Genomic DNA, 13,092 nt, shown 5'->3' on the forward strand with positions numbered 1-13,092 from the left:
GAAATCTCACTTCCTGACAGGAAATGTGCTGCAGAATGAGTTCTGTTTCACTCAGAGAAATAATTCAAACGGTTTTAGAAACTAGAGAGTGTTTTCTATCCAATAGTAATAATAATATGCATATTGTACGAGCAAGAATTGAGTACGAGGCAGTTTAATTTGGGAACGAAATTATTACAAAGTGCAAATAGCACCCCCTATTGACAAAAGGTTATTAAGGGAGAAGTTGTTGTCCTGGAACCACACGGCCAGGTCTCTGACCTCCTCCCTATAGGCTGTCTCATTGTTGTCGTTGATCAGGCCTACCACTGATTTGTCATCGGCAAATTTAATGACGGTATTGGAGTCGTGCCTGGCCGTGCAGTCATGAGTGAACAGAGAGTACAGGAGGAGGCTGAGCACGCACCCCTGATGTGCCCCTGTGTTGAGGATCAGCGTGGCGGATGTGTTGTTATCTACCCTTACCACCTGGGGGCGGCCCGTCAGGAAGTCCAGGATCCAGTTGCAGAGGGAGGTGTTTAGTCCCAGGGTCCTTAACTTATTGATGAGCTTTGAGGGCACTATGGTGCTGAACGCTGAGCTGTAGTCAAAGAATAGCATTCTCACATAGGTGTTCCTTTTGTCCAGGTGGGAAAGGGCAGTGTGAAGTGCAATAGAGATTGCATCATCTGTGGATCTGTTGGGGCGGTATCCAAATTGGAGTGGGTCTAGGGTTTCTGGGATGATGGTGTTGATGTGAGCCATGACCAGCCTTTCAAAGCACTTCATGGCTACAGACGTGAGTGCTACGGGTCGGTAGTCATTTAGGCAGGTTACCTTGGTGTTCTTGGGCATAGGCACTATGGTGTTCTGCTTAAAACATGTTGGTATTACAGACTCGGACAGGGAGAGGTTGAAAATGTCAGTGAAGACACTTGCTAGTTGGTCAGCGCATGCTCGCAGTACACGTCCTGGTAATCCGTCTGTCCCTGCAGCCTTGTGAATGTTGACCTGTCTAAAGGTCTAAAGATCACGGAGAGCGTGATCACACAGTCTTCCGGTACAGCTTTCGGTCACCCAACCTGTTGTTCTTCTCTTGCTGCAAGTCATATATTTACAGTTTGAATTATCTGACTGATTAAAAATCTCCAAATCTCCTCAGACGTTTTTATTTGCAGTCCGTTGGGAGTGAGGAGAACCTAACGTGGTGAGTAGTTCCTCCTCCTCCCCGTCTTCCTCCTCCTCCCCCTTCTCCTCCTTCACCTCTCTCTAATGGTGATATGTCCCACAGAGTGTAAACATGTCAGGCCAGAGGCCAGCAGAGCAGTAGACACCCCCTGCCTCTTATCACCCCAGGAGTGATATTATCATGTCACCGTGACCACGGCAACAGCCATTGCTCTTCGGGAACAGAGAGGGGGAGAGGAGGAGAGGTGGGGAGAGGAGAGACGGAGAGGAGAGAGCAGGAGGCGGAGGTGAGTAGTGTGGTCTCATCTAGTAGGGGACCAAGTAGAAATAGGAGCTATGTGTCACGTTCCTGACCTGTTTTCTCTTGTTTTTGTATGTGTTTAGTTGGTCAGGGCGTGAGTTGGGGTGGGCATTATATGTTATGTGTTTCTATGTTTAGGTCGTTTGTAATTAGCCTTATATGGTTCTCAATCAGGGACAGGTGTTTGACATTTCCTCTGATTGAGAACCATATAAAGGTAGGCTGTTCCCACTGTTTGTTTGTGGGTGGTTGTCTTCCGTGTCTGTGTATGTGCACCACACGGGACTGTTTCTTTGTGTAGTCTGTACCTGTTCGTGCGTTCTTCGTGTATATGTAAGTTCTCTAGTTCAGGTCTGTCTACGTTCGTTTTGTTATTTTGTAAGTTATTCAAGTGTTCTTCGTGTTTCGTCTTTTCTTTAATAAACGTAATTATGGATTCAACATATGCTGCGCTTTGGTCCAATCCCTATTCCTCCTCTTTGAACGAAGAGGAGAAGGACAATCGTTACAGAACCACCCACCTTCCAAGGATCAAGCAGCGTGAGAGGAACCAGCAACAGCGGCCAAAGAACCAGGACTCGTGGACTTGGGAGGAAATATTGGACGGAAAGGGACCCTGGGCTCAACCAGGAGAATATCGCCGCCCCAAAGCTGAGCTGGAGGCAGCGAAAGCAGAGAGGCGGCGTTTCGAGGAGCTAGCTCGGAAGCAGGAGAAGGATCTGGGCTACACTACGTGGGAGGAGATCGACAGGTGGGCGATCGACCCAGGGCTAATGCCGGAGCCCGCCTGGGATTCTCTGGTGCAGTGCGAGGAGGGATACCGGCGAATGGAGGCAGCACGACGACGCGGTAGGAAGCCTGTGAGTAAACCCCAAAAATGTCTTGGGGGGGGGGGGCTAAGAGGGAGAGTGGCGAAGTCAGGTAGGAGACCTGCGCCTACTCCCTGTACTTACCGTGGAGAGCGAGAGTACGGGCAGACACCGTGTTACGCAGTAGAGCGCATGGTGTCTCCTGTACGTGTGCATAGCCCGGTGCGGGTTATTCCACCTCCCCGCACTGGCAGGGCTAGATTGAGTATTGAGCCGGATGTCATGAAGCCGGCCCTACATATCTGGCCACCAGTACGTCTCCTCGGGCCGGCTTACATGGCACCAGCCTTACGCATGGTGTCCCCGGTTTGCCTACATAGCCCGGTGCGGGTTATTCCACCTCCCCGCACTGGTCGGGCGACGGGGAGCATACAACCAGGTAAGGTTGGGCAGGCTCAGTGCTCAAGGGAGCCAGTACGCCTGCACGGTCCGGTATTTCCGGCGCCACCTCCCCGCTCCAGCCCAGTACCACCAGTGCCTACACCACGCACCAGGCTTCCAGTGCGTCTCCAGAGCCCTGTTCCTCCTCCACTCACTCTCCCTGTGGTGCGTGTCTCCAGCCCAGTACCACCAGTTCCGGCACCACGCATCAAGCCTCCTGTGCGTCTCCAGAGCCCTGTACGCACTGTTCCTTCTCCCCGTACTCGCCCTGATGTGCGTGCCCTCAGCCCGGTAACACCAGTGCCGGTACCACGCACCAGGCCTATAGTACGCCTTGAGAGTCCAGTGTGCCCTGTTGTTGTTCCCCGCACTAGCCTGATGGTGCGTGTCCTTAGCCCGGTACCTCCAGTTCCGGTACCACGCACCAGGCCTACAGTGCGTCTCAGCCGGCCAGAGTCTGCCGTCTGCCAAGCGGCGCCTGAACTGCCCGTCTGCCCAACGGCGCCTGAACTGCCCGTCTGCCCAACGCCGTCTGAACTGTCCGTCTGCCAAGCGCTGCATGAACTGCCCGTCGGTACTGAGCCTTCAAAGCCGCCCGTCTGCCATGAGCCTGCAAAGCCGCCCGTCTGCCATGAGCCTTCAGAGCCGTCCGCCAGACAGGAGCCGCTAGAGCCTTCCGCCAGACAGGAGCCGCTAGAGCCTTCTGCCAGACAGGAGCAGCCAAAGCCTTCCGCCAGACAGGATCAGCCAGAGCCTTCTGCCAGACAGGATCAGCCAGAGCCTTCCGCCAGACAGGATCAGCCAGAGCCTTCCGCCAGACAGGATGAGCCAGAGCCTTCCGCCAGACAGGATCAGCCAGAGCCTTCCGCCAGACATGACCAGCCAGAGCCGTCAGCGAGCCATGACCAGCCAGAGCCGTCAGCGAGCCATGACCAGCCAGAGCCGTCATCCAGCCAGGACCAGCCAGAGCCGTCATCCAGCCATGACCAGCCAGAGCCGTCATCCAGCCATGACCAGCCAGAGCCGTCAGCGAGCCAGGATCCGCCAGAGCCGTCTTCCAGCCAGGATCCGCCAGAGCCGTCATCCAGCCAGGATCCGCCAGAGCCGTCATCCAGCCAGGATCCGCCAGAGCCGTCATCCAGCCAGGATCCGCCAGAGCCGTCATCCAGCCAGGATCCGCCAGAGCCGTCATCCAGCCAGGATCCACCAGAGCCAGCCAGCCAGGATCCGCCAAAGCCAGCCAGTCAGGATCCGCCAGCCAGTCAGGATCCGCCGTCCCTCAGTCCGGAGCTGCCGTCCCTCAGTCCGGAGCTGCCGTCCCTCAGTCCGGAGCTGCCGTCCCTCAGTCCGGAGCTGCCCCTTATCCCGGTGCTGCTCCTTATCCCGGTGATGCCCCTTAATTTAGGTGGGGTTATTTGGAGGGTGGTCATTGAGAGGGGGATACGGAAGCAGGGAGTGACTATGGTGGTGTGGGGACCACGCCCAGAGCCTGAGCCGCCACCGTGGACAGATGCCCACCCAGACCCTCCCCTAGACTTTTGGTGGTGCGTCCGGAGTTCGCACCTTGAGGGGGGGGTTATGTCACGTTCCTGACCTGTTTTCTCTTGTTTTTGTATGTGTTTAGTTGGTCAGGGCGTGAGTTGGGGTGGGCATTCTATGTTATGTGTTTCTATGTTTAGGTCGTTTGTAATTAGCCTTATATGGTTCTCAATCAGGGACAGGTGTTTGACGTTTCCTCTGATTGCGAACCATATAAAGGTAGGCTGTTCACACTGTTTGTTTGTGGGTGGTTGTCTTCCGTGTCTGTGTATGTGCACCACACGGGACTGTTTCGTTTGTGTAGTCTGTACCTGTTCGTGCGTTCTTCGTGTATATGTAAGTTCTCTAGTTCAGGTCTGTCTACGTTCGTTTTGTTATTTTGTAAGTTATTCAAGTGTTCTTCGTGTTTCGTCTTTTCTTTAATAAACGTAATTATGGATTCAACATATGCTGCGCTTTGGTCCAATCCCTATTCCTCCTCTTTGAACGAAGAGGAGAAGGACAATCGTTACACTATGACACTGACTAACTTTTATTGACATTCAGAGATTCTTGTGGAAAGAAAATGCTCCAAAAAGTGACATAGTACTTTATGCCATGAGTAGTAAACAATATGACACTGTCTGCGGGAACACCTGCTAAAACACTGAAACATGTATCTTATTCCAAGAAACTTGTCCAAACCAGTTTTTCACAGACAACTTGATATTGATACGTTTGGTTGACTGCTTTGGGAAATCTTCAGCACAAAACAGAGTTAAAATGGCAATAACCATCATCACTATTTATCCAATTAGATGTCCCAAAAGGCACTCTGTACTACGTTTGGCCAGAGCCCTATGGGCCCATATCCTAACTAGCCCTATGGGCCCTAGTCCAAAGTAGGGCACCATTAAGGGAAAAAGGTGCCATTTGGAATACAGCCACTGTAGTCGGTAGAGAAAAAGTACACTGTCAGATGATGTATAGCTGACCGACGGAAAACCAACCAAACATCAAAACATTTCCATTATGTCAAAGTTTTCTGACAGCCTGTGGCAACCAAAATAGATCTCCAGAAAAAAAAGGAAAATTGTTGCTATGACAGCCTTTCCCCGGCCTGCTCACCCAATGTATAAATCCATGTGATTATGATCCATGTCTGGCCAGAGTGCTTAACCAATAAGTTATCTGGATACAGTGGAGGCGAGGAGTACACCTCAGGCCCAATACATCCAACCACATGTCTCAGGCATGAAGTCCCGCTGCACACGGCTCACACACGGCTCGCTCGCACACGGCCGGCCCACACACGGGCTTGGTCCTCAGCAGTGACCACGGGGATAATCGCAGCCACATGCTCCAGACAGTTTTTACTGTAAATACACTTTCACACAGAATAGTGTGGGAACTTTTTCACCAGCACGTCTGAGGCACCCATCCTCTTTCGCTCTCTCTCTCCCCCCCCGTCCCCTTTGTCGCCCCTCTCTATCCCCCATAACCCCCCCCCCCCACACACACATTTCTCTTCCCCTCTCTCCTTCTCCCACCTCCCTCTACCCTCTCCTAGCTGCTCCCCATATGTGCAGGTTTGTGTCCTGTAACTATTGGACCAGGTCAGGTCAGAGACCTATCTACTTACCTGGAACCATGGAATCATGCCTAGCTACTCCTGGAAATCCTGGAACATGCAGCCTGCATGCAGCCTCAGATAGTAAACAGCCTGGTGAACAGGAACATCGTACCATTACATGGGCAGCACAGAAACTAGACAAACAAAAGGTGTAATGGGTCAACACTCAAAAAGATGTCGGATAAAGCTCACTTCATTTTTTGATATTTTTTGTATTCTTTTCACTGCATCAGGGATAGCGTACAAAAATCTGCATCAGGGATAGCGTCCAAACATATTTTTGAGTGCGGACCCATTACACCTTTTGTTTGTCTGAATTCACGGGTTTTATGCACCAGCCAAGCTTCTGGGAAAGTGCAATGGTCCCATTTTGATCAGTACAGAAACTATAAACTGCAACTTATATAATGTGTTACATTGAATTGTATGTTTATACAGTACATAATGCTAATATAATGATAACGTAACATGATTTATCAAATGATGTAGTTCTGGATATAAAGTGAATCCCACAGGCATGTTCCAAGCCAGAATGTATTATTTGCAAATTGTTTAAAATATTTAGCATTTCTGTAAAACATTAATATTCTCCTAATGACATGACAGTAGTATCTCAGTCTAAAGGTGATGACTCCGAAGATAAGCGGTTACCCAAACGTAAACCATTTCTCCTTCAGTCCTGTTCCTTCAGCTCCTGGGTGGTCTGGGTAAGACAAAGGAGCCAATAGGAACATCTTTCCAAGTTATAAAAGAGTCATGATACACTAGAAAACCTCTAAACCTTTAAGAGAATGGCATTCATTGTCATTCCTTCACCAAGGATGAATGTGTCATATCGTAGTGATTTAAACTTGTTCAATTATTCAACGCTGCCTCATGCAATATGCAGAGAACATGTCAATACTTCCAATCAATCCTGCACGTCTTGTCCTAGTCATCAGCTGCTATGTAGAGAGACACTGAGAATCATCAATTCCATCTGTTAATGCCTCAGCTCCTATCCTCTTCCTATTAGCTTCCTGTCAACAGCTGCCATGCGGACCTGTCCTCTCTCCGTTGAGCCTGGACAGTCCCTTCCAAATAACATAATTATCCCAAGTATTTTTATTAACAATGTTAGTCACACAGACACACTCATCACCACGCACACACTACCACCACCTTCACACGGCTGATATGACTTTTGACCTTGGAGACGTGTTGGAGAGAAGTCGGGGTGAGAGCCTGTCACGGCCGAGGCGGCCAGCCGAAGCTTGCAGGGCAGGGAGGTTATGGGTAATGAGGGAGACGAGGGGAATTGTAGCTCATTTAGAGTTAGAGTGACCTGCTCGTTTATCACTGGTGACAAAGTGTAAAAGTAAGCTGGGGGGATAGAATTTACACTCAGGTCGTAAATCAAGACATGGCAGGACCTCTAACATTCTCGCTCTACTCTCTCCTAATTTCTCTCCCCCTTCTCAACTGCTCCATCAATCTCTATCCCATTGGCAAGGAGGAATCTAAACATATGCTACTCAACAACTGAGCTTGGTCTTTTTTTATCTTCTACATGAAGAACACTGCACTTTTGACTTGCTGTAGTTTTGCTCTTATTAAATGAGAGACATATTTGTTAACAGTAAGGAGGAAGGCTGGGCTAAGATGTCTGAAAGTTCTCAAACCCTCTGAATGTGAATGCACTAACTGTAAGTCGCTTTGGATAAAAGAGTCTACTAAATGACTAAAATGTAAATTATAGCAATTATTATTTGGGTGTTTTTTTTCTAGGCGTACTGGTGCTCCTAATTAAAATACCAGAGCCCTGGTGTTGGGGAGGGAATGGGGTTGCTGTGTGTTGGGTAGGGGAGGAGGTTGGGTAGGGAAGGAGGTTGGTGTGTGTTTTTGGGGTAGGGGAAGACGTGAATGCTACAGGTCGTTAGTCATTTAGGCAGGTTACCTTAGTGTTCTTGGGCACAGGGACTATGCTTGAAACATGTTGGTGAAGACACTTGTAAGTTGGTCAGCGCATGCTCGGAGTACACGTCCTGGTAATCTGTCTGGCCCTGCGACCTTGTGAATGTTGACCTGTTTAAAGGTCTTACTCACATCGGCTGCGGAGAGCGTGTTCACATAGTTTCCCGGAACAACTCATGCATGTTTCAGTGTTACTTCCCATGGAGCGAGCATAGAAGTTATTCCTGAGGGCTATTCCAGACTCCAATGAGTGCCAGTTTAAGGATGACTGTCACGTTCTGACCTTAGTTTTTTTGTACTTTCTTTGTTTTAGTATGGTCAGGGCGTGAGTTGGGTGGGTTATCTATGTTTTGTGTTTCTATGTTGGGTTTTTCGTTTGGCCTGATATGGTTCTCAATCAGAGGCAGGTGTTAGTCATTGTCTCTGATTGGGAACCATATTTAGGTAGCCTGCTTTCTGTTGTGTTTTGTGGGTGGTTGTCTTCCGTGTCTGTGTGTTCCACACGGAACTGTTTCGGTTTTCAGTAGTTCACTTTATTGTTTTGTATCCCAGTGTTCAGTTTGTTCTATTAAAGATTCATCATGAACACTTACCACGCTGCGCTTTGGTCCTCCTCTCTTTCTCCAGACGAAGATCGTTACAATGACCTAAGTATCCTATTCAGTAAGGGGCCTATTCCGACTTAGGAAATGCACGCCTTTCCTACGCACTTCTCAGTAGTTGCTATTCAGACTTACCTAATGCAGGTGCTTAACGGGCTTTGCTGGCATGGTTCCCTTGCACGTGCTGAATACATTTAATGCAACCGCTGAAAACCCCTCCCACTTGCTGGCCAACAGATTTTCATTCAATAGGGTTTTCAGTACATTTATCTTAAGCCATCCCTTTAAATACTATGTACCTTTAATTGAAATTTTGTCGACAGACTCACTAGAATACATCAAGAGAACGGGTTCAGAATATTAGGGATCAATGAAAGAAAGCCATCTAAATACATGCATATTCATTTCCGTTTCAGCACCAACTGGTAGATGTAAAAATACTCTGGTTTGGGGAGCCTTTACGCAAAAAATATATTGAAGAATCAAAATACAGTGGTTTGATTCATCCTGAAAGTTGTCATATTCAAGTTCAAACCATGAAATATTGGAAGGAGGACAAAAGTGTACAATAAGGGTTGAACAATAGTCCTATAAATCTACCCTATTGCTCACTAATCATGGAGCTGGATGAAAATTGTCTAGTCTTTGTGAACCGTGCGCCAGGCTCCAGGTTTAACTTGCTACTTGTGGCCTGAGTTCCGTAATGATTCAAATAGGCAACTTGTCCCAAATTCTTGCACAATGTTAGCCTAATATGATCCATTAACTTGGGTCGGAATCGGCCCCTAAGAGTGTGTTTGGTTTGGCTACGAGGAGCGGATACTTGGTGTGGTTCTGGCTCTTTGTCCCTACTCAAATAAACCATATTTTATTATATTTATCTGTGTCCTCCTTATATCAATCCTACCTCACTTAGGTTCCTTTTGAATAACAGAACAGACCAAAAATGGTATGTCCTAAGAATGTGAGGATGTGAAATGAATTTGATTGCATCATCATGTACTGACAGAACAGTACATCATACTTTTTATTTTGATAATGAGTCACATTCCATAGCATTGGAAAAAATGTATCATAATCTGCCTAAATATTATTCTGCTCTGTATCTCCCACGTACACTCATCCTTTCTGTCAGGAAACATGTTGAGTTTATTTACTCTATCCAAGAACACTGTCTGGGGCTCACTTTCTCCCCCCCCCCCTCTCTCTCTCTCTCTCTCGCTCTCTCTCACAAACCAAGAGTCAATTAGGCTTACAGTATAACGAATTGCATTTGTGTTGAATTCAGGCCTCGAATCTTAAACTTTAGTAAAAAATGTAATCTACTTCAGACAAAGACCAGTGTTGAAATGAGAGAGAGAGGAGAGAGAGAGAGAGAGAGAGAGAGAGAGAGAGAGAGAGAGAGAGAGAGAGAGAGAGAGAGAGAGAGAGAGAGAGAGAGAGAGAGAGAGAGAGAGAGAGAGAGAGAGAGAGAGAGAGAGAGAGAGAGAGAGAGAGAGAGAGAGAGAGAGAGAGAGAGAGAGAGAGAGAGAGAGAGAGAGAGAGATAATCATTTTGAGTTCAAGTAGCCACTATTGACTTCCCATAGTGGAGTATCAAGTGTTTGGACCTCCATCTGCCTCCAGCACCAGGCCAGACGCTGGGGTGCTGACCCGACCCAGGCCAGGAGGAGGAGAGGCCCAGGCTGGGTTCAGAGGGAGAGGCACCCCCTTGATCTGCCCACCCGGAGATTAATTAACGAATACTTTATTTTTCTATAGTGAAATTTTATTGGCAACAATACAGGCATTCCTGGCATACATACAGTATAATACATCACAACACTTAATTTATATACAACATACATCACAGAACATACATGGTCAGACAGACATGTACACTGAGTTTACAAACCATTAAGAACATCTGCTCTTTCCATGACATAGACTGATAAGGTGCATCCAGTTGAAAGCTATGATTCCTTGTTGATGTCACTTGTTAAAGCCACTTCAATCAGTTTAGAAGAAGGGGAGGAAATATGTAAAAAATATTTTTTATGCCTTGAGACAATTGAGACATGAATGGTATATGTGTGTCATTCAGAGGGTGAATGGGAAAGACAAAATATTTAAGTGCCTTTGAACGGGGTATGGTAGTAGGAGCCAGGCGCACCGGTGTGTGTCAAGAACTGCAACGCTGCTGGGTTTTTCACGCTCAACAGTTTCCCGTGTGTATTAAGAATGGTCCAACACCCAAAAGACATCCAGCCAACTTGACACAACTGTAGGGAGCATTGGAGTCAACATGGGCCAGCATCCCTGTGGAACGCTTTCGACACGTTGTAGAGTCCATGCCCCGACAAATTGAGGCTGTTCTGAGGGCAACTCAATATTAGGAAGGTGTTCCTAATGTTTGGTATACTCAGTGTGTATGTATATTATGGGCTGTGGGTATACTCAGTGTGTAGGTATACTGTGGGTGGTGGGTATACTCAGTGTGTAGGTATACTGTGGGTGGTGGGTATACTCAGTGTGTAGGTATACTGTGGGTGGTGGGTATACTCAGTGTGTAGGTATACTGTGGGTGGTGAAAATACTCAGTGTGTATGTATACTGTGGGTGGTGGGTATACTCGGTGTGTAGGTATACTGTGGGTGGTGGGTATAGTCAGTGTGTAGGTATACTGTGGGTGGTGGGTATACTCAGTGTGTAGGTATACTGTGGGTGGTGGGTATACTCAGTGTGTAGGTATACTGTGGGTGGTGGGTATACTCAGTGTGTAGGTATACTGAGGGTGGTAGGTAAACTCAGTGTGTATGTATACTGTGGGTGGTGGGTATACTCAGTGTGTAGGTATACTGTGGGTGGTGGGTATACTCAGTGTGTAGGTATACTGTGGGTGGTGGGTATACTCAGTGTGTAGGTATACTGTGGGTGGTGGGTAAACTCAGTGTGTAGGTATACTGTGGGTGGTGGGTATACTCAGTGTGTAGGTATACTGTGGGTGGTGGGTATACTCAGTGTGTAGGTATACTGTGGACGGTGGGTATACTCAGTGTGTAGGTATACTGTGGGTGGTGGGTATACTCGGTGTGTAGGTATACTGTGGGTGGTGGGTATACTCAGTGTGTAGGTATACTGTGGGTGGTGGGTATACTGTGGGTGGTGGGTATACTCAGTGTGTAGGTATACTGTGGGTGGTGGGTATACTCAGTGTGTAGGTATACTGTGGGTGGTGGGTATACTCAGTGTGTAGGTATACTGTGGGTGGTGGGTCTACTCAGTGTGTAGGTATACTGTGGGTGGTGGGTATACTCAGTGTGTAGGTATACTGTGGGTGGTGGGTATACTGTGGGTGGTGGGTATACTCAGTGTGTAGGTATACTGTGGGTGGTGGGTATACTGTGGGTGGTGGGTATACTGTGGGTGGGGGGTTAAGGTTTATAGTCCTGTGTTGGTTGGTATGAATTACTTGCGTTCCTGGAGACTCTTCCTCCAGTGAGTAGATGTTGTACAGTACAGTAGGCTAACTCTTTCTCCAGTATTACCTGTGTACGGTGTCCATTTCAGGACAGCCTAACTCTCAGTGTGGATGTCTCAGTAAAAAGGAGTGAAACAACAACCAAGCTAAAACCAAGCATTAACATATCGGCTATCACAAGATATGCCTGGAATACACTTCAAAACTGGTCAATCTTTATTGTTCCCCAACAGAGTGAATGGTCAAGATAGGACTAAGGAGCCCAACTAGAAATGTCTTCAGTTGGCCACGTCTCAACAGTCACAATACTTTGGAGGTGTATGTTTCTATTTGGATCTGTTGTTGTTTAAACACAAAATGCTGTTTAAGCTTAACTTCTATTGTATTGCTTAAGATTACTCTCACTGGTCATCGCTCATAAACAATGATCCCTCTCTCTTGCGGGAAAGTTAATGACTCATAAGCAGATCATCTTGCACATTGTTTAGGGAGAGTCATTTAGAGGGAGCTTCAGGGGTGAATTTGTGAGAGGTCAAACCCGTCAGACAGAAACACAAATCAGATCAGTAGCTACTGTGCAATAACAAAAACAAATGACTAACATTCCGGAGGGTGAGTCCTTACGTAACTATGATCACATTTCAAGTGGTCTTCTCCATTAAAACATCCTCTTCCTGAGTATTATCTTAGTCACACCAACCACATGCCCTCAGTGCCAACCAGATGCCCTTATCTCATCCAGACTGACTTATATCTGCCCTGCAAGATTCAAAAGAAAGGAATGCCAGTGAATAGCAGAAGCTACATTGTTTGATTTCTGTGGTGACCAAACCCAAACACGAGGGTGGGATTCCTCAGTTATATGATGATGATGACCTTACAGAGTCTTGCATTGGACTTGATTGGCTGGCCGAGCTCAACTATCCTGTTCTCTTAGGGTACATCTGAAATGACATCCTATTCCCTTTATAGTGCACTACTTTTGACCAGGGCCCACAGGACTCTATAGGTAATAGGGTGCCATTTTTAATAATTTACCAGCTCGAGAGGTCAACGGTTAAAGGTGAACTTCACAAGACGGGGTCAGGGCAGACGATGGCCAGATCAGGATAGCCACTTAAAGACTCTCTGACCTCTGCACCAAGTGTAATGGGTCAGCCAAGCAACCGCACTCTCCTCGCCACAGCTAGGAGTATAGCCTGGTCCCGT

Source organism: Salvelinus namaycush, chromosome 37 (assembly GCF_016432855.1).
Source record: "Salvelinus namaycush isolate Seneca chromosome 37, SaNama_1.0, whole genome shotgun sequence".
In the NCBI taxonomy this organism is placed as follows: domain Eukaryota; kingdom Metazoa; phylum Chordata; class Actinopteri; order Salmoniformes; family Salmonidae; genus Salvelinus; species Salvelinus namaycush.